The 20,077-nt window shown below is 39.0% G+C and overlaps 1 protein-coding gene across 4 annotated transcripts in view; it reads right to left on the bottom strand.

Moving 5' to 3' along the window:
* Positions 1–20,077, bottom strand: part of ADAM23 (ADAM metallopeptidase domain 23) — a 187,474-nt gene that overhangs the window by 83,716 nt on the left and 83,681 nt on the right. The gene's annotated exons all lie outside the window — the stretch shown is intronic.

Below are 20,077 nucleotides of genomic sequence, written 5' to 3'. Positions count from 1 at the left end.
AAACGAAGGCAATAGAGAGTATGAATCTCATGGGATTTTGGAGGTTAGATGCACACAATGCTTAGCCCAGAACTCAGCACCAAGTCCGTGCTCAGCAATGAGCAATGAGGCTGCCACTATTTTTTTTTAAGATTTTATTTATTCATGAGAGACACACAGAGAGGGAGAGACATAGGCAGAGGGAGAAGCAGACTCCTTGTGGGGAGCCTGATGCAGGACTCGATCTGGGGACTCTGGGATCATGCCCTGAGCTGAAGGCAGAGGCTCAACCACTGAGCCACTCAAGCATCCCCAATGTTTTTATTTTAATTCAACTTCTCCACAAATACTCTTCTCCGTATACAATGTAGGGAATACAAAATACAAGCCTCAGAGAGAGCCACTATTAGGACATCTGGGTTCCTCTTTGGGCTCTGCCACTAGAAATATTGATGACAAACAATAGGTCACATGTGCTGAACACTCACTAGGTCCTAGGCACTGTGCTAGGGACCAGAAAGAGGTTAACTCATTTCATCCTAAGGGTAAGTGGAGGACAAAAAGTAGGTTCTACTATGTATGAGCCAGATGCATGCCCTAAATTTAGGCCTCCACTTCCTCTTCTGCAAAAGGGCTGGAGCAGATGATTCCTCAGGTCCCTTCCTACTCTGACATTCTATTTTCTCTAGTTCTGCCTAAGTGTAGGTTTTCTTATTAGGAAATTTTGACTACTTATTTAAAAGAAATATATACTTCCAATGATTTTGCATCATTTTGAGAGCTGCATCTGACCCAGGTCTAACATGCCAGGGTGAGGAAAGCTGGAGGCAGCTCAGAGCCAGTCCGTGGAGGGAGAGACCCATGTGTGCCTTTACAACACAGAAATAAGGCAGATGCTGGCGCCTTAGACAACTTCTATTGAAATTATTAATCAAATGTGTATCTACTGATGTTCTACATTTGAAAACAAATTATGGTACGTCTATTCATTCCCTTTTAACAACCTAAGTAATAGTTAAAGTAATGACCATTCTTAACTCTATGTACTTGGAAATACCTGACAGGGTGCAGAAACTTCTTTCATTTCTAGTTAATTAAGTCAGCTATTAGCACGGTGAATATACATAAACAGGGCTGTTGATGGTAACATTTCTCTGAGGAATGCTTCTACAACACCAAGGCAGAGAGATGTTTCACTAGCTATCTTCTAATTACCTTTCTCTACAGGTAATTCATTATTTTCAAAATTCTCAACCACGGGATTACTGGAGCATGTCTAAGAGTTAAAAACAAATTTATTTGCTTGTGATGATAAGGGCATATAATAGCATTCTAACTACTAATTGTCAAATCTGATAAAGGTCACTTTAATTATCTTATTTACCCCTTTTAAAGGGCTTTCCCTCCCTCTCCCCCTGACCATGGACATGACTATTTCTAACATTTCCTGCATTTGGGAGTCTTAAAGAAGAAAAACAGTGACTTTTACAGGAGTCTGTGACAGACAGTGAGCTGGACATAACACTGTATGCTCCTGTCATCACACCATTCCACCCTCCACCTCCTATAAAAAGCACCACCTCACCATTTGCTCCATCCTTTCCTCCAGTCTGACCATGGCACTCTCTCCCTTAACACTGTTTCTGTTGCTCACCACAACATCCCAATATGTGGCATAATCCCTAACGCATAGTAGGCCCTTAATCAATACTGGCCAAGTGAGCAAACATTTGTAATCTCCCTGAAAGTGAATTAACAACAAAATGTAAACTAATTAATTATAATGTTCTTAAAGTCATTTGAAGTCAGATCTTTCAGTGATGAACAAGTAACACTGGAAAGAAGAAATGAATAGTTAATTATGTGGTGGTGTGTCTCTGGCCCCACCAGTGGGGAAGAAGCAGGTAATCTCCATCTCCGTTTGCCTAAGAAGGAGCTGTCTGGCAGTCTCTGCTTGCAGATGCTCTTCAAGCCTTCCCCCCACTTCTGCTTCTACTAGTTGCCCCACTAGAATTTCCTGTTGGAAACGGAATGTTCTGACATGCCAATGCTGCCCTATCTGGCAAGTGTGGTCCCAAGCATAAATGGTCAAGTTGCTTTGTTGATCAGCCAATTGGTACTTAATCTCTTGTGAGAATTGATAAAAGGGAGCTGGGGAACGCCCTAAATTCTGAAATAAACATGCTTTTTCTAATTCTTAAAGTTACAGAAAAGCTATGACATGGCTACCACAATGCCTCTCATGCCAGTTATCTGGTGAAAGAGGGGTGATCCTTGGAAGTAAAGGGATAACTGTAGGATGCAAGTTCAAAGCAAGGTGGGAAAGAGTGGAAGAACCAGAGTAAGGAAATTCTCTTGAACTTCCTCACTCTGCACTTTAATGGTGAATCTATACCACTGTGGTATTGAGAAGAACATGAATTCTAGAGTCAGGCTGAATGCGATTTTACTCAAATATGAAGGGCCAGGCTAAGCACCTTGAAGAAGCTGAAGTCTAAGAGCAGGAGAATGGCAAGACTATTAAAACATGACAAGTGAGCCAAGAATCAAACCAATGAAAGGAGCTGTGGTAGAAATGATGCGATGTAGCCACTATATCTCATTTCATTTTTCGCTTCCTAGCACAGTAAACCTATGCTTCAATGCTTCTCCCAGCAGTGAGGTTAAGGCCAAGAGATTGAATTATGGCTCATAAGATACAGAGGGTAGTAATGTTCACCCTTCTAGTGTGGGCCATTACACTCCATGCATGATTCTCCGAGTTCTCTCTTCCATGGCAACTCTGGAAGCCACGTGCCCCAGATGACATGGCTACAAGATAGATGCAACCTAGTTCCTACATCATGATCTGGAGAAGAGCTTCTGAGGAAAGCCACCCAACTTGTATTGGACCATAATATAGGTAAGAGATAGGGGATCCCTGGGTGGCTCATTGGTTTAGCGCCTGCCTTCAGCCCAGGGCGTGATCCTGGAGTCCCAGGATTGAGTCCCACATCGGACTCCCTGCATGGAGCCTGCTTCTCCCTCTGCCTGTGTCTCTGCCTCTCTCTTTCTCTCTCTCTCTCTGTCTCTCTCATGAATAAATAAATAAAATCTTTAAAAAATAAATAAAAATAAAAGATAAAATTTTATAGTGTTAAATCTCAGATTTTATCTTTGTTACAGAAACATGGTTTCAACTATACTAATGCCAAGATCTATCATAAAGAAAAATTTAGAAATTTAATGTTCAAAGAATATCAGAATCACCAGCAAATACAGCAATATACAAAGAAAACTGCTACAATATCTAAGCATTGGAAATTCACACAAAGAGAGAAATATGCCTTGGGGAAATTTTTCCTATGTAAATATATTTGTTGGAGTCCTTAAGTTTGAGATTTATGTGTCTAATGAAAGTAAGCACATGAATAGCCATGTGGTCAAAACTTCCAAAAGTTTATAACTTTCACTCTAGGGAGGCTCATTATGAAGAAACCAAGGAGCTTAATCACTGGCGATAAGTTACTTACCAGGAATCCCTTGTGCCTAAAAATCTTATTAACCAAAAAGAGTGGATGACTCCTAGGTTTTTTGGGAAAAAACTTGAACCCTTAATCTAAAGAAAGAATTATATGCTTTCTTTTGGATAACGCTGTCATGAAAGGTTAATCAAGCAAATTGAATTGTTCAGAAAGAGATAAAGTAAAGGTCAGGGCCTTGGGCTATGAGGAAAAATGCTAGGGAAGACAAAGGCTAGACCACAAGGAAATCATCTGGTCTACATGAGTCAAAAGTCATTTACTTCTTTATTAAAAAAAAAAAAAAAAAGTCAAATTACCAGTCTCTAGAAGTCCAGTTCTGCAATCTACATTCACTGAAATTAATATGTTGAGCCCTCAGAATTTATACCTCTGATTAAAAAATTGTGGGAACAAAATGAGCTCTTCTAACAGGACTTAAAGTCCAACAGAGCATTCCTTCACCAGCGAAGCTAGGGAAAAGTCAAGAATAGTAGCAAGCACCAAAGCTTACCATCTGGATGGTCATATAATTTATCATCCAAATCAGGCCATTTTGGGCAGTGAAAAGAGGCACATTAATAAGACAGGACAAGAGATGCAAACCAAGGTCTAGGATACATGGTTACCCCACCTCAAAGTCAAATTTAAGGTACATACATAAGTTCTATATGGAAGGTCAGGTTAGTCTATGAAATGAAAAAATACCCTAAAGCTGAGATGCTACTAAGCAAGCAGTCTGTGAGTATGTCTCCTTCTCCAGTTGTTTTTGGCCTCTGTGATTATGTTTATAGGGCCACTGTTTTAGGACAATCTTGGGTAGTCCCCTTAGGTTCTCTCTCTAAGTGCAAAACATCCAGAGAGATAGTGGGAGAGGAGTCAGCAGTCAGAGATGTGGAAGCCAAAAAGCTCTAAATCCACATTCACTATGGACTTGTCAGGTCTTGACCAGCTATGCTCGTCACATGATGTCTTCATTCTTAAATGAATGGTAGCACAAATATTTTAATTCAGTCCTCAGTAGTAAAACCCATAAGATATTTCCATATGTGTTCAAAATTGGGATGGGAACAGAGCAAACATTTATGTAAACAAAGAGTTAAAAATTAAATTGTGTCTAGAAAAACAAGACTGCCACTAATTTCCACTTTCATAATGTATATTCACCCATCTGATAATCTTCTGTTTGACAGGGTTTAGCTTCTCAATATTGGAAGCCCTGATCATGCCCAGTGGCCCTTGACAGATACACTCAAGAAGTCCCCTGCTGCCCTCTCCACCAGGTCTCATTCATTCATTTAATAACAAACGCTGGTCACTATGGAGATTCACAACTTCATGGGGCTTTGAGCATAATAGCGCTGTACAATGAAGCACCATGCCTGTTCCCTTTTTACACTAGAAGCTTCTCTTTTTTCCTTCCATGCACATACATATTTTTAATTCATCAAATAATTACTATAACTTGTAATGAAGAGAGACACAGAATTTAAACTCAGTACATTCATAGAAGCATAAGTTTGTACCCTTATAATTATCCTCTGTCCTTATGTTGCTTTCCTTTTTTGGAAACAATAGGCTTAGAAGTCAAATGATTTTTCAACAGCCACTTTTCTTAGGGTTTAGGAAAAAATTAATCATCCCACCTAAAATAATTTTTATAAAAAGTGTTTCAGCTAGAAAATATATAATCCTTTGAGTGTAAACAATACAATAAGACTTTAAAGCTGTGCTAAAGGATTGTAGGCATGAAGAGGTTGGAATTTAAAAGAGTAGAAATGATATGTTAAGTGGGTAAAAGTAATTACAGATTGAAAAGAAGCTTTGTGTTAAATCAAACAAAGACAGCCTGCTAGGCAAGGGCTGGGAATGTGGGCATATTTCATAGAAGGAGAGCTGCAGGTGGAGAACACTCCTAGCAGAAGCAGGATGGAGGGGTGTAAACCTCTTTGAGGGTCACAACAGGAATTTAATGATTTCCTAAATCACATAAGAGGTGGCGGCCAAAATTTTAATGCGGAGGCGCTCTTGCATCTCATAGGTGATGGCCCTGTGCACCATAATCCAGTTCAGAACACCCTAGCCTAATGTAACAGGGAACCCAGGCAGGGCTGCAAGTTAATAGGGAGGGAAATAGACAAAGGAGGAGCGAGGAGAGAAAGGAGGAATGAACTTGAAGAGATGTGAAAGCTGAGGACCACCATCCAGGTTGGCTTGATGAGCCAAGGAGAGTAGCCAATTAAGAGTTCCCTTCAGAGGAAGTAGCACCAATAGACATCTTTAATTAAATAAAAATGAAAGATGTTTAATTTTTCTTTCTTGACCACACGAAGTGGCGAACCCATTCCGAACTGCAGCTGCCAATATCTCTGCAAGTATATGCCAGAAATTCCAGGATTCCTCCATAACAGAGTGTCAGGTATTCTCACATATGTGGTTTTACCCCACAGATCATGAAACAAAAAGGATTTTTAGGGACACCTGGGTGGCTCAGCGGCTGAGCATCTGCCTTCAGCCCAGGACATGATCCTGGAGTCCCGGGACTGAGTCCCACATCAGGCTGCCTGCATGGAGCCTGCTTCTCCTCCCTCTACCTATGTCTCTGCCTCTCTCTCTTTGTGTCTCTTGTGAATAAATAAATAAAACCTTTAAAATATATATTTTTTTAAACATAGGGGAAATGGAGTCCAAATAAAAACAGCATACCTCTTGAACACAATTGCACATAACTGAAATGCTCTGATGCACAACTTTAAAGCTAATAATGAATATTACGGCGTGTTGAATATTGCCAATGCGGGTTCTCTTCTGACTTGCCCAACATTTCTTTTTACCGCTATTAAACTTGGCATCACACACAGTGAAATCGTAAAGAGTGGGTATGGACCCATCATCCACCTTGCCTTCCTGAACCTTGTGCAGGTCAGGCAGCTCTCCTCCAAAACCAATTCTTGCCACGTCCCAGGAGAACTCCCTGCTTCTTCCATTTTTTAGTTAATCAGAAAAACTGCACATATGTTTACACAGTGTTCCATTCTTTCCAAGTATGAATGAAATGGTCAAGAGAATAAAAAGGAAACCAATGGAAAAATCTATCAGAAATACTAAGCATTAAATAAGATAGCTGGTTACAAGATAAATATGCAAAAACAAAATACGTTTTTATGTGCATCACCAAAAACCACCTAGTAGTGGTCTAGGAGAAAAGTTCCTACGAACAATGACAAAAACAGAAATGAATTCCATGTATGTGTTATATATGTAGATATATAAACATGTATGTACAGATGCATAGATGCACATATACTCTATAACTTTAATGTTACTTCCAAGCAAGATCCAGTAAATTTTTATAACTCAACAAAATTATTCCAAAGTCCATCTTAAAGACCAAATGTTTATGACTACCTAAACATTTTTCTTAAAAGAGTTACAATAGGATATTAGTATTATATTTATATTACTATTGTAATAACCAAGCTACACAGCAGTGACCTGATGAGACAGATGGCTCAAAGGAGAGAACAGAAAGCCCAGAAAGAAATTCAAGTTCATATCAAAAACTTTATATATAAAAATAATGGCATTTTAAATTGGTAAAAAAAGAAAGAGAGATTAAAGAATAAATATGTATGGGACAAGCGACTTAATATTTGGGGAAAGACCTCTAATCATGTCTTATACCAAACTAAAAATATTTGCATTACAGATTTATATTTTTGAAAATAAAGCTATAAATATGCTATAAAAATACAGTTGAGTGTTAGGAAGAAGAGGCCTTTTTAAGCACAATATTAAATCCAGAAATTATAAAGCACAACAAATAAGACTGTATAAAAATGTTCAGACTTTCATGAGTTAAAAAATACCATAAACAACATTTCAAGAAAAGCTAAAAAAAAAAAGAGAAATCTGCAAAATATATGAAAAACAAAGGCTGCAACCCTTAACATAAGGAGCCAAAATTAAAACCAAGTAAAAACAGATAAACAATTCAATAGAAAATGGGCAAAGGATGTGGGCAGGCAATTAATGAAACAGAATGTGCAAAATGCCGTTCACGGGGGGAAAAAGAAAACGAGAAATACTAATGGTCCTCAATTATATACAAATGCACAATTGCACTAGTAATAAAGGACTTGTAAATTAAAACGACCATAAGAGACCAATTTTTCCCATCGGTTTAGAAAGTAAAAATGAGTATTAACAGCCAGAGCTGGCAAGAGTTAGAAAAAACGAGCACTCCACGCATTACTGTTGGGAATGTGTATTAGTGCGCCTTGCTGGGGACAATTTGGCAACAGCTATCAAAGTCCTAAAAACATACTCACCCTTTAAATCCATAAATTTTTATAATCTCCTAAGTGCTACTTTTTAAAGGTATCCTGAAGAAATAACCAGACAAGAGCACTCACACATATACACCCATGATTCTCTGAAGACAATGTAGGTATGAGCTGGTTTACTTATACGTGGTTTTACAGACAATAGGAAAGATATTTACAACGTTGTTCAGTGAAAAAAGCAAACAAGAGAATATTATGTTTGGTAACCTTTTTAAAGTATGTTTACAATACAGAAAGGAAAAAATCTGCAAAGATACACACTCAAACATAACAGTGAGCTATTGTTTTCTGTGGAACCGTCATTGGTTTTTCTTTTCTTTCTTTGGCTCACCCATTAATCCCTAAAGTTTTTACAATGAATATATATTAGCTTCTGAAATGAGCCACAACACATACGATATTTTTTAAAAGAAGGTGGGGAATAGGGGTTTATTTACCCACCAGGTTCGGGACAGGAAGGAAGGGAATCACAGACACCATCGACACCCTCAGCAACCATGTGGGGAGCAGTGGCCGGATCGTCTCTCTGTCCCCTCAACTCGGTCCTCCCACCGCTCCCTGAACACCTGGAGGTTGTTCAAGCTGGAGGGAGTGGGTGAGGACCCAAGGAGAAACACAGTCCATACCCTCGAGGTGTTTATAATCTCCTACCTAAAACAAGGCAAGGCCACAGGTCGCCTGGTATGAATAATAAAGCATCAGGCTGCCCCCAGAGAGGAAAACTCATTCCAACTAAGACGATCAGGAATTTTTTCAAGAAGAAAGCAAGGCCTAGGCAGATTTGTGACAAAATACGGTCAGATTTGTGACAAAATAGGGAACCATAGGCGGGAAAGAGCGGGTGATACAGCCAGGGGAACCGGGCGCAGGCCAGGGAGGCCTATCCAGGGGGCAGCTCCAAGTCCAGCTGGGCCAGGGCATCCGTCCCGGGGGGCAGGGCTGTGAAAAAGGCAGATCGGGGCCCTGGCAGGACACGGGGCTCAGCACGGAGATGTAACCTGGGAAAAGAAGGGCACGTCGGGGTCAGGACCTCAGACTGGGAAAGCCAGACTCGGGTGTGCGGCAGCCGAAAGCATGCAGGAGGCGCACCCTGGCTCCTCGGAAGCAAAGTCTGGAGGGCCGGGGAGGGCTGCGCAGAGGAGGTTCTCTAACTGGGCCAATTAGAGCCATCTGCAAAGTAATTAATGTTAGCAGCAGGAGAGAACAGCAAGAGACCAGCGGAAAGGCGAAGGCAAGGCGGTCCGCAGGTGAAAACCGGTGGCCTTAACTTTCCTTCACTCATTCAATTACTGGCTGAAGACGGAGGAGAAACAAATAAAACAGAGGCGGGACAAACAGAGCATCAGCCAAGACGATGGAATTTTTACTTAACCGTTTCCATTTCTTCAAATGGTTTTACTGTAAATCACAGATACTTGTCCTAGCATCTGCTATGCAAGTGCCAGTGTGAACTCTGCAATTTTACATTCTTTTAATAGTTCAGGGAGACTAAGAGTTCTGTAGACGGGCCACGGCGATCTCCTGGGCGCTGTCCTCCCCGGGAGGAGCCTAACCCTTTGTCTCACTGGTGCCACCCAATCTGAGGCCGGACAGTGTCTGGCTAACCTGAGCCCCAACGCCACCGAGCAAGCCCTGCGGGACAGACTGACAGGCAGGACTGCACAGTGCGATAAAGGAAAGGGATCGGAAATGGTCATCCTAGGTTGCTCTGCATGAAGCAGGAGAGCAACATTCTATAGGCGATCGCGGGACGCTTCCTACATAGAACAGGGACGTTTAGAGATGATAACCCCAGGCCTTCCTAAATAGCACATGTGTGCAAGCAACTGTCACAATGCAGCAAGGAGAAACATGCTTCTGCCGTAACAGCAAACTAAGCTGGCGCACAAGAACACAGATAGCAACAAGAAGACCAGGAGGAAAACGAGAACTTAAGGGCTTCTTCAAGCAAGTACAAAATTACTATTAAAATAGCACCCATTTTTTAAATTACCACTTAGAAAAATGATCTTCAAATTCATCCCATACTTCACAGCATCAACAGATGATCCACTAGGCGCCTGGGTGGCTCTGTGGTTGTCTGCCTTTGGCTCAGGTCATGGTCCCAGGGTGCTGGGATTGAGTCCCACAGTGGGGCTCCCCGCAGGGAGTGTGCTTCTCTGTCTGCCTATGTCTCTGCCTCTCCCTCTCTGTGTCTCTCATGAACACATTTTTTAAAAAATCTTAAGGAAAAACGATCCACTAGGCCTCTGATTGTTAAACAAAAATAATGAGTTCCGAAATTAATTGCTCTAGCCAGAGAATTTTTCATTCTTCCAAATTATGTACCATATCAACGTAATAGCAAGGTAACAGACCTTTGAAGAGTATATAATTTATCAGAAAAACCATTCGTTTGTGGCTTCTGTGGAAAGGGGATTCCTTCTAACTGGTATGGGCTTTCAGATTCGGTGTAGCTCTTTAGAGTGCTTAACCTGACCTTTTTCACTTTGTTCATGGTAATATCCTCAGTTATAAAAGAATGCCTGAACTAAATAACACCCAGATGTATTTGCTGGTAGAAGGAATTAACATCAATTAATGAATGAATGGGTAAAGAGGCATCCAGGGATCCGATTCCTAGCCTGGCTCTGACACTGTCTCTGAGACCTTGGAGAAGTCCCTAATATTGTGGAACAATAATATTATGAAACTATATTGTGTAAGTTTTCTTACAAAAAACAGGAATGTTGGGTTATAGGATCCCTAAGGACACTTCCAAGTTTAAAATAGTGAAAGTGAGTATGACTACCATCATCTCCTACCCTAAAAATATACCTGAGCTAACCTGGGAGCTGGGGCTTGTTAATGCACACTTCTCATCTATTTGGTACACATTTTATGAAATAATAAACTGCTGTGTACTGGGATAACTTCGGCCAGCATTTTCAAGAGTGGTGCTAAAAGAAAAGTTCCGTATCCCATACATATGTAAAAAGCCTCTTTATGGGTTTTTTTTTTCCTAATTCTACATTTCTGTATACCTCAATCAAAAAGGAACAAACATCTCAATTTTCAAGATGCTAAGTGATAAGTTTCTCTACAGATTAGATTAATAATGAATAAAAGAGAAACTAACCTAAGAGCTAATATTTAAGAATTGCTTAAGTTATATCTGTGTTAACACCAACCTATTTAAGTGGTGTGTTAAAAATCAGATAACAATTACAAAACCATCACTTGATTGTAACTAAAAATAACTCAAAAACTGAAAGTCATACTAACGTGCTTTATTGCAAAAATACCGAAAACCAAAGATAACAGGGAAAAGTAAGTATTTATCCTGCTTACGTAGCTTTTGATAAGCATTTTGATGGCATTTCATGTCACTTTGAAGGACACGTATAAAATAGTGATTACAGATGAGTAATCTATTGCAGTCTAACTATATAGCCTGGACATCTTGCATAGCCCTAAAATTGAATTTTTATCTCCTAAAAGCTACTCAAATTATTAACTATCAGCATTTAATTCTCTAAATGTATATCTTAAAAGTCACTTTAAATAATTTATAGGCAACAGCTCCTGGGTGGCTCAGTGGTTGAGCGTCTCCCTTTGGCTCAGCGTGTGATCCTGGGGTCCTGGGATTGAGTTCCACATCAGGCTCCCAGCAAGGAGCCTGCTTCTCCCTCTGCCTATGTCTCTGCCTCTCTCTGTGTGTCCCTCATGAATAAATAAAATCTTAAAAAAATAATTTATAGGCAGACACACTCCTTCTGTTTTAATGTATATAATGTGTCAGTGCTAAAATCAAATAGGTGGTGGTAGAGAAAAGAAGAATACCACATATCTAAAACAACAGAATTTTAAGACAATTTCTATAAACAGGCTTTTCCTCTAGCCAAACAACTTTCATTAAGTTGTCTTAAAATGTTAAGTCCAGGTAGACAATCTTATCCACGTTCACAATTAAAGTGCCTCTCAATGTTTGGATCAAAAGCAAAACCTTTACAAGATTCTAGAAGCAGCCAAATCCCAGAGAGACTGACACAGAAAAAAGGAGAAACTATGCTATTTAGGTCCTTTCAGAGAAACTATTTTTAGTTTAATCTTAAAACCAGACATTTTTAGAACCCTGGTGATCCATAGTAGCAAATTCACTAAGTACCAACAGTAAGTTCTAGAATCATGAGTTGGAAATGATAAGGAAGGAGAAAGATCCTAAGTGAACAGATTCACATCCAAGTTTGGTAACTCACAATAGGGATAGAAAATGGAATGGACTACATTCAGAGAAAAATCCAGAAGCTAGTAGTCTGGTAGAGTCAAAACTCGGCCAAGAGAATATTCAGGAGTTGAAATGCATGGAGTCTAGAGATCACACCAGTACGTGAACACCAGATAAGCAAAGGAGACTCTCCAAACTACCATCCCATAGAAATGTCAGGTCCCATACTGTATCCACAGTTTTTGGTATTGTCACCTACACAGAAGAGGTATCCTAATAAAATTCTGTTGTTGATGAGTCCACAAGCCAGGAAGCTCAGAAGAAACAAAAGACAAGATGGCACATCACATTCCAGTGTGAGGAATCCACAGGAACCTGAGGGTCCCACCAGCAGAGCTCAGCCCCAGGTAAGGAAGGCGAGGCCTGAGACAATATACGGCAGCAAGAAAACTGAGACTCAGGCTACTTTCTGTCTCTTCTTTAAGTAAGTATCCATAAAGTTGAAAGCCAAACCAGGCAGACTGCACATGAAGAGTGGAAATGTATGTCTGAAAGAAGAAGGAAGGGGTGCCTGGGTGACTCAATTGGTTAAGTGTTGGACTCTTGATTTCAGCTCAAGTCATGATCTCAGGGTGCTGAGATCAAGCCCTAAGTCAGGCTCTGTGCTGGTCGTGAAGCCTGCTTAAGATCCTATCTCTGCCCCCCTTCCAGCTTCTCTCTTTCTCTTTCTCTCTTAAAAAAAATAGAAAGAAAGAAAGAAAGAAAGAAAGAAAGAAAGAAAGAAAGAAAGAAAGAAAGAAGAAGGAAAGGAGGGAGGGAGGGAGGGAGGGAGGGAGGGAGGGAGGGAGGGAGGGAGATGAGAATAGATGTGATAGTAAAATTACTCTAAGGGCAGGCTTCTTTACTATTTCAACCTGTACCTGGAGCTCTATGAAAGGAACGTATGTGTGTGCACGCGCGCATGCGCGCACATGCATAATTTCTTCATGGGCTCTCTATAACAAATTGTTAAGACATGGAAATGCTACTAGTATGTATCCTCAAGGATCAGGAGTCAAAGAGGTAAAGAGAAGTCATGAGCTCTCAAACTACAATGAAAATGAGAAAATGAGAAATGAGAAACCAATGTAGGAAATTTCTAATAGTTCCCTAGAACATCAGACAAAGATATGGTGGATGTCAGTCTACTGAATATTTTCATTATATACGTTTGAAATCTTCATTTTACTCTAATTCTAATTTCAGTAAGTCAGCATGAACAGCTGAACCCTTTCAGTATTAATTCTCCTTATGATCTACACAGCTTTCTTTTGTTATGAAATGCAAGGAATAAACATGTATCCACATTTTATTTTCTTCTGAAAATTCTGTTATTATTATTTTGCTGGGTTTGTCTTTGGTGTTGCTTTTTGGAAACAAGCAAACAAACAAAAAACAACTCCCAAATCTCCTACACAAACTTCAGGATGAGAAGTTACCTGGGGGGAAAGCGGGGGTGGAAGAAATGTGTTGGGTAAGAAGCATACAGGGAGCTCCTAAGACAGTAATGTTCTGTTTCTCAACCCACACGGTAAGTATATATGAATGTCTATTTAACTATTACTCTTTAAACTATAAAAACACGTTTCCACTCTTTTACATATAATATTTCATAATTTTAATAAATTAGAGGGAAAGGAATCCAAAATACCTGTCAATAATAGAAACAGAAAAGCCCAATTTAATTCTGACATTAAAAATTTCAAATATGAGATAAATGGAGCCAGAAATGACCAAGGAAAAGGCATCTGGAATTAGAAAGCTCTCACAACTAAGACCAGAGGGGAAAAACGTCTAAAGAACAAGTAGGAAGTGAAAAGCACAGAGAGAACAAAAGGCAACTTTCTCCTTCCCTAAAAATAGCAGGCTTATTAGGCCATTTTTAGACTCCAGTGTTGGTGTAGGAGTCCATTTCTATTAAAAGACTAAAACTTAGAAAGGGAAAAGAAGTTCTTGGAGAACGCCAAAGTATGGAAAAGAAAAGTTCCGAAATATAACAAACAGTAATAGACCAGACAGGATTTGAACTATTGATGACTTTATTACCAAAATATTTAACTCTCAAACTAGACAGCTAATGAAACAGAAGATTAAAGGCATGGGACGAACAAAACCCTCCCAAGCACTGATTTTCTGTGGAGCTACATAAGGACAGAGAAGGGTGTGTGTGGCACAAGGTAAAGTAGACCCCACAGGGAGCTGCCACGGCTGATAACTGGTTTCCAAAGAACATGATAAGTGACACCATCCCATGCCCTTCACTGGAATAATCTAGAAACTTAAATTTGTTTTTTTTAAACAAATACTGGTTTTCAATCACCAAAACTATCATGGATAGAAGAATCAATCTCAGCTGTTTTGATAATTATTTTAAAATATATTTCTGAATTCACAATGAATTTCTGAAATCCAAATCCCTTTTTCACTGACCTTCTTCTATTGTTTAAGAAATTTATTTGCACCCAGGAAGGTGGACTTCATAAGCGATAACACCAACAGTGGATCTGAAGAAAAGCAAGACCAGTGTCACAGTATATCAAAATTTGACATTTTTTGCCCAACAAGATAAAATCTTTTTCAGGGTTCTTACTTTTTCATCAAGGAAAATAGATCATTATTATAAATTGCTCTATTTTTATGCACAATTTTAAAAATCCTGAGGCCATGTAATGACGCTTAGCCTTTTTGGATGACTAATAATATCTACAACCAGAAGATATTTTTGAAATGACTAATAATTTGAATATGCACACTAAACTACAATCCAAAATCAGAAAGGATGAGTGAAGTAATAGTATAATGAGGCTTTTTCCCTTTTTTAAAGATTTTATTTCTTTATTTGAGAGAGAGAGAGAGCATGAGTGGGGTGAGGGGCAGAGGGAGAAGCAATCCTGGGATCATGACTTCAGCCAAAGGCAGATGCCTAACCGACTGAGCCACCCAGGCACCCTGCTTTTTCCTTTCTCTATGTCTTACGCCTGATCATCCTATAATTCCTAACTAAAAAGTTATTTTAGTTTGCTTATTCTTTAAGGAGATATTAAACAGCTTTTTTTAGAAATGAAAGATGATTCTAAGGTTTTTTTAATCCCATAACTTCAGATAACAAGTACATGGATATCAGTTCTCTTTAGCTCTTTTATCTGCATTCTAGGCATTGCATTATATTCTAGAATTGCCCAAATATCACCACAAATGTCACTGAAGCAATGATCCAAACAGCCCAACACCAGTCATCTCCACCTAGTGGTGGATAACTCAGTGAAGGCTCCTAGTCAAGAGATCCTCATTGTTACCTACTCATCCATTCTACAAATCCAAGGCTGTTGCCACAATAACAAGACCTAAGAGAAATGTGTAATGGTCAACATACTTCCAAGAACTGAAAATGTTTCCCTCCCTCTCACTTTCTGTCTTAAGCTTGTCACTGGTTTTTTTCCATGCCCCAGATTATAAACTCTTCATATACAACAACAGAAGAATAAAAAAAAAAAAATAGAGGAAAAAAACTATTCCACATGCCCTACAAAGAGAAACAGTCTTAATTTCAAGCTACCCAAAACTGTGAAGCTGAATACTGAAAACCCTGAGCCAAAATGTATCTCCTCAGAATCTGAACTGACCAAAGGACTTTTCGGATGTGAAATAAAGGAGATGATGGAAGATAGCAGGGCAAACTTCTGCTCAGCACATGGAGCTCCCAGGAGCTCTACAAGGAGTTCCACCGACCCCGCCTCCCCCAGTAAGATAGCCTCTGCCAAGGAGAGGAACAGACTGGGAAGAGTGAATAGGTCAACAAACATAAACAGGCTATGGGACTCTGACTCCCTGCTCCCTCCCTGCTGCTACTCCCTCTCCTCCTGCACTAGGCTTTAGCAAACAGCTATTCCCAGGGGGCGTGGAGTCATAACCAAAGAGAAAAGAATAGAGGACTAGAGCAGAACTCCTAAAGAAGAAAAGAAAGAAGGAAAGGACCAAAGCCAGGGAAGATGAAGGATATACATCACAAGGAAGCAGAGGAAATGCTCAGATAAATACTTCTCTATGACCTCAAAGAAATTATAGACATGACCTCTTTTTCAAAAGGAGCTCAAAGAAACATCATCAAAGAATAGAAGAAGATAAAAAGGAAGCTGGCAAACTGAGGAGGCAAAAAGTGAAATAAAAAATAAGTGTTCTAAAGATGCCAATCAAGTTGGAAACAAAAAGAAAAAATCAATAATAAATCAGTCAGAAATCAATAATAAAATCATATATTGGGGCACCTGGGTGGCTCAATCCGTTAAATGTCTGCCTTCAGCTCAGGTCATGATCCTGGGAGTGATCAAGCCCCACATCTGGTACCTGGTCAGCAAGGAGTCAGTCTCTCCCTCTCCTTCTGCAGCTCCCTCTGCTTGAGCTCTCTCTCTCTCTCCCCCTCAGGTAAATAAATAAAATCTTAATAATAATAATAATAATAAAATGATATAAAGATAACAGATACAGAAGATCACCTATACACATTGTTGTTATTCCTGAAGAAGAGAATAAAACACATGGAAGGAAAAAAATAGACAAAAATGGAACATAAACTTCCTAAAATCAAAGAAAGCCTTGAATTTGCAGCTCAAACAAACGAACCATGTTCCTGGAAAACTTTATAAAGCACCATTAATACTAGTGTTATTAATCTTGGGGAAGCTACTAATATGGAAAAATCAAATAATCACATTAAGCCAGAATAAGCAATCTCTCTAAAGAGAAAATGTGATTGCTTCTGACTCATCCACAACAATTCTCAATGTCCAGATAGTGGGGCTAACACCATAAAGTCCTGGGGGAAGTATGCTACAAAAATTTTATATCCAGCCAAGTTACTCTTCAAGTATAATGGTAATAAACACTTTTGCTCATTCAAGAATTCATGAACTACAACACTCACAAATCTATCTTGATTAACATACTTTTCAGTTAATTCCAATCAGGCAAAATACAAATAATTTAGGAGGAATGGAGAAGCCATAGTGAAAGGACTCAAGTTGGGCACTGAACCCCTTAAGTTTAAGTTATGGGAATTTTAAGGATTGAACAAAATACAGATGTTATAAGCCTTGACAATGTAAAAAGAATACTATAACTGTTAAGGAAGAAAGTGGAAGAAGTATAAATATGTTAATTTCTTCTTCATTCTAGTACACAATCTAGTTGAAACATCCATTTTCTTTAAAACTTTAAACAATGTCCTTCATTGTTTAGTAAGTAACATTTTGTCACAAAGAAATAGACATCTGACCTTCAACATCATCCTTCTTTCATTTTACTCCTTTTTCTTTTGCTAACTTTAATATTTATTAAATTCCAACTTGGTTAAATTTAATCATTTATGTTTAGAATATCATTATAGAATAATCTATTTTTTGTAAACAATCTATCAAGCCTTCCATCTATATGCACAAAGAATTCTCTGAATTAAGTTTACAAATATTAATAATGGCGGCTTCAGAATGATAATTTAACTTTTTCCTTTATACTTCTTTGTACTGATTTTAAATGTTATAATAAACAGTGTCATTTTTACAAAAACAATAACATTTTTCTTTTGGAAAATTGCTTTCAAGGTCACAGCTATTCTTCTATGCCTCAGAATTATTAAGATTTCTGACATTTAAAAGGAGACTAAACACTTTCATTAGCTGCTTTTTATATGATGGTTCAGTAACGACGGGTCTGTAACTTCAGTCTTGAGGATGAAGAAGTAACTGGGGATATCCACTACTTTGTCATGGCAAGCTGCCACTCTAATGAACTTCTCCTTTTGGATGGAAATCAATAAGACTCAGAAGAGTGAGAGAATGATCCAATGAGCTACCAAGATGCTTTGTTACAAGTCTTATGTTGTTGCTGACTTCTCAGAAATAAGAAAAGATCTTTATTACTCAAATGTACGTGAAACTTGGTAGGTGCTAACTGCCAGCTAACATCTACTTTAGTAAGTGATACCTGAAAAGCAGGGGACTTTACTGAGCCCGTTACTTTTCTAAACACTATTGAGGAAGTAATTTAAAATGAACTAGGCAATGAAAAAAAAAAAGGAGGAAAACTCCCTTTTTATCTCTTCTTCCCCATTCTCTTCATACCTTTTTCTCCATTGGAAAACAGACCTAGAAGTGAAGGAAGTCCCAGCAGGCAGCACAGCGATCATTGCCCCATAGATCTGTGCTGTATAATCATCGTCTGTTCCCAGCCTAGATACTAAGGGCTTGCATAAAGACTGTCATGAAAAAAAGGACACTCTTGCAAAGCTTAAAGATACCTACAAACTACATTTTTATATCAGTGAGAGCAAACACAAGCATAAAATTATGACTTGAAAATACACAACACTGGACATTCAGACAAAATCCCCCAAAGAAAGCATATTTTCGAATGAAGCCTCTGGTAAAACTCCATACAATAAATCCCATCAGGCAAGGATCTGACTGCCATTTGTCACCTAGAATATCATGACTTTATCAACTGTCAAAACTTTCACTATGCTTTCTTACTGTTAAAAAAAAAAAAAGCCCTGCATTTATTTCTAACTATGTCAATGTTGAAAAGCAAAAGTCCTTAAATAGATATGAATCTCCTTTTATTGCAAGATAATGTACAATCTCAGTGTTTCTCAGATTCTCTGAACACTTTCTTTCATTTTTGAAAATCATTTCAGCCAGCCCACCCTCTTTCATTTCTACTTCTAAGTTTACCCAATCATTAATTTAGGCAAGTGCCTACTGTTCAGTGTCAAAATACAAGTATGGTTAACTAGAAAACAAAATATTTCTCATTCCACTTAGACAAAGCTAAGCATCAAAACTATACCCCTGTTAAGGAAATAACTGTCTTGTCAGCAACAGAAAAATTAAAATTTTTCCAGTTCATTAGAAAGCATGGAAGGCTTTATCCCTCCAACAGCAAACACTCGTAAGAATAAAAAGATTGAATCTGCAACAGTAGGAGGTAAAATTCAAATGAAGGTAGCCTGTTCACCTGCACATGCAAATATGGATGTCAAGCTAGAATTGAGGAAAAATCTAACAAAGTGAAGGCCAGAAGAGTGGAAACATAGGAATATTAAGGTGCATGATGGCTGATATGGTAAGCCGACGGAAGAGCCTTGGAGAAAGACTCCTAAATTGAGGTTCTCCTCTGCCTAGCAAAAACACCAACCACTTGCCAATCTTGAGAACAGAGACCTAAGACCACCTCATTTTACTTTTTAGCTAAAGTTACTACTGCTCCCATCCCCACCCTGTTCCCTTTTTTATTCCCCTCATCATCCTGCCTTCTCCAAAGTCAGCTTGTGGTATCTCATTCCTTCCCATAAGCCCTTTCCTCTGAAAAACTTGCTAAAAAACGGCAAGGAATAACTAGGAACATAGAGACTGCCTTTTGTTTATAGAGACTGTAGTGATGAAAAATAAGGCATGGTTTATCTAAAGCCTTGATAAGGCATTCCAAGGAGCCCCGTGGCCTCTGAGAGACATGAGTTAATTAGGGGAAAAGAAATGATGCAGTCTTGTGAGAGAACTCAAAATTTCTAAGTCTAACTCTTCCTAACGTGATGATCCACTTTATGTCAACACCCAACTGAATTGAGGTTAGACCCTCTAGGAATCAATGTGAATCTGAGCTGCCCCAAAAATACCAAACTCTCTCAAGGAGAGGAAAAGCTGGATGGAAACCTGGATTTCCTTACAGTTAGATGAGGCTGCCTCTTTTAGGAAACCATGCAGCTCTAGAGCTCGCATGTTGATTCGATCCCAGGCTAGACGTGTGATCTTAACATGAAAGATCTAATTCTCTGTGCCTTGGTTTCATTATCTGGGTTCATCATCTCCTGGGTGGTAGTGAGGATTAAATGAGTCTGCTCACATAAGGCACTTTGAACTGCGACCCCCACTGGAAGTTCTCAGTAAGTCAATTATTACTGTCATTTTTGCCTGAATCCCAGGTCTTGCTAACTTAGTCTGAGTGAAAATTTTTAT

Source organism: Canis lupus, chromosome 37, assembly GCF_003254725.2.
Source record: "Canis lupus dingo isolate Sandy chromosome 37, ASM325472v2, whole genome shotgun sequence".
Lineage (NCBI taxonomy): Eukaryota > Metazoa > Chordata > Mammalia > Carnivora > Canidae > Canis > Canis lupus.
Note: the sequence above shows the minus strand (reverse complement) of the source record. Positions and strands in the feature narration are given on the sequence as shown.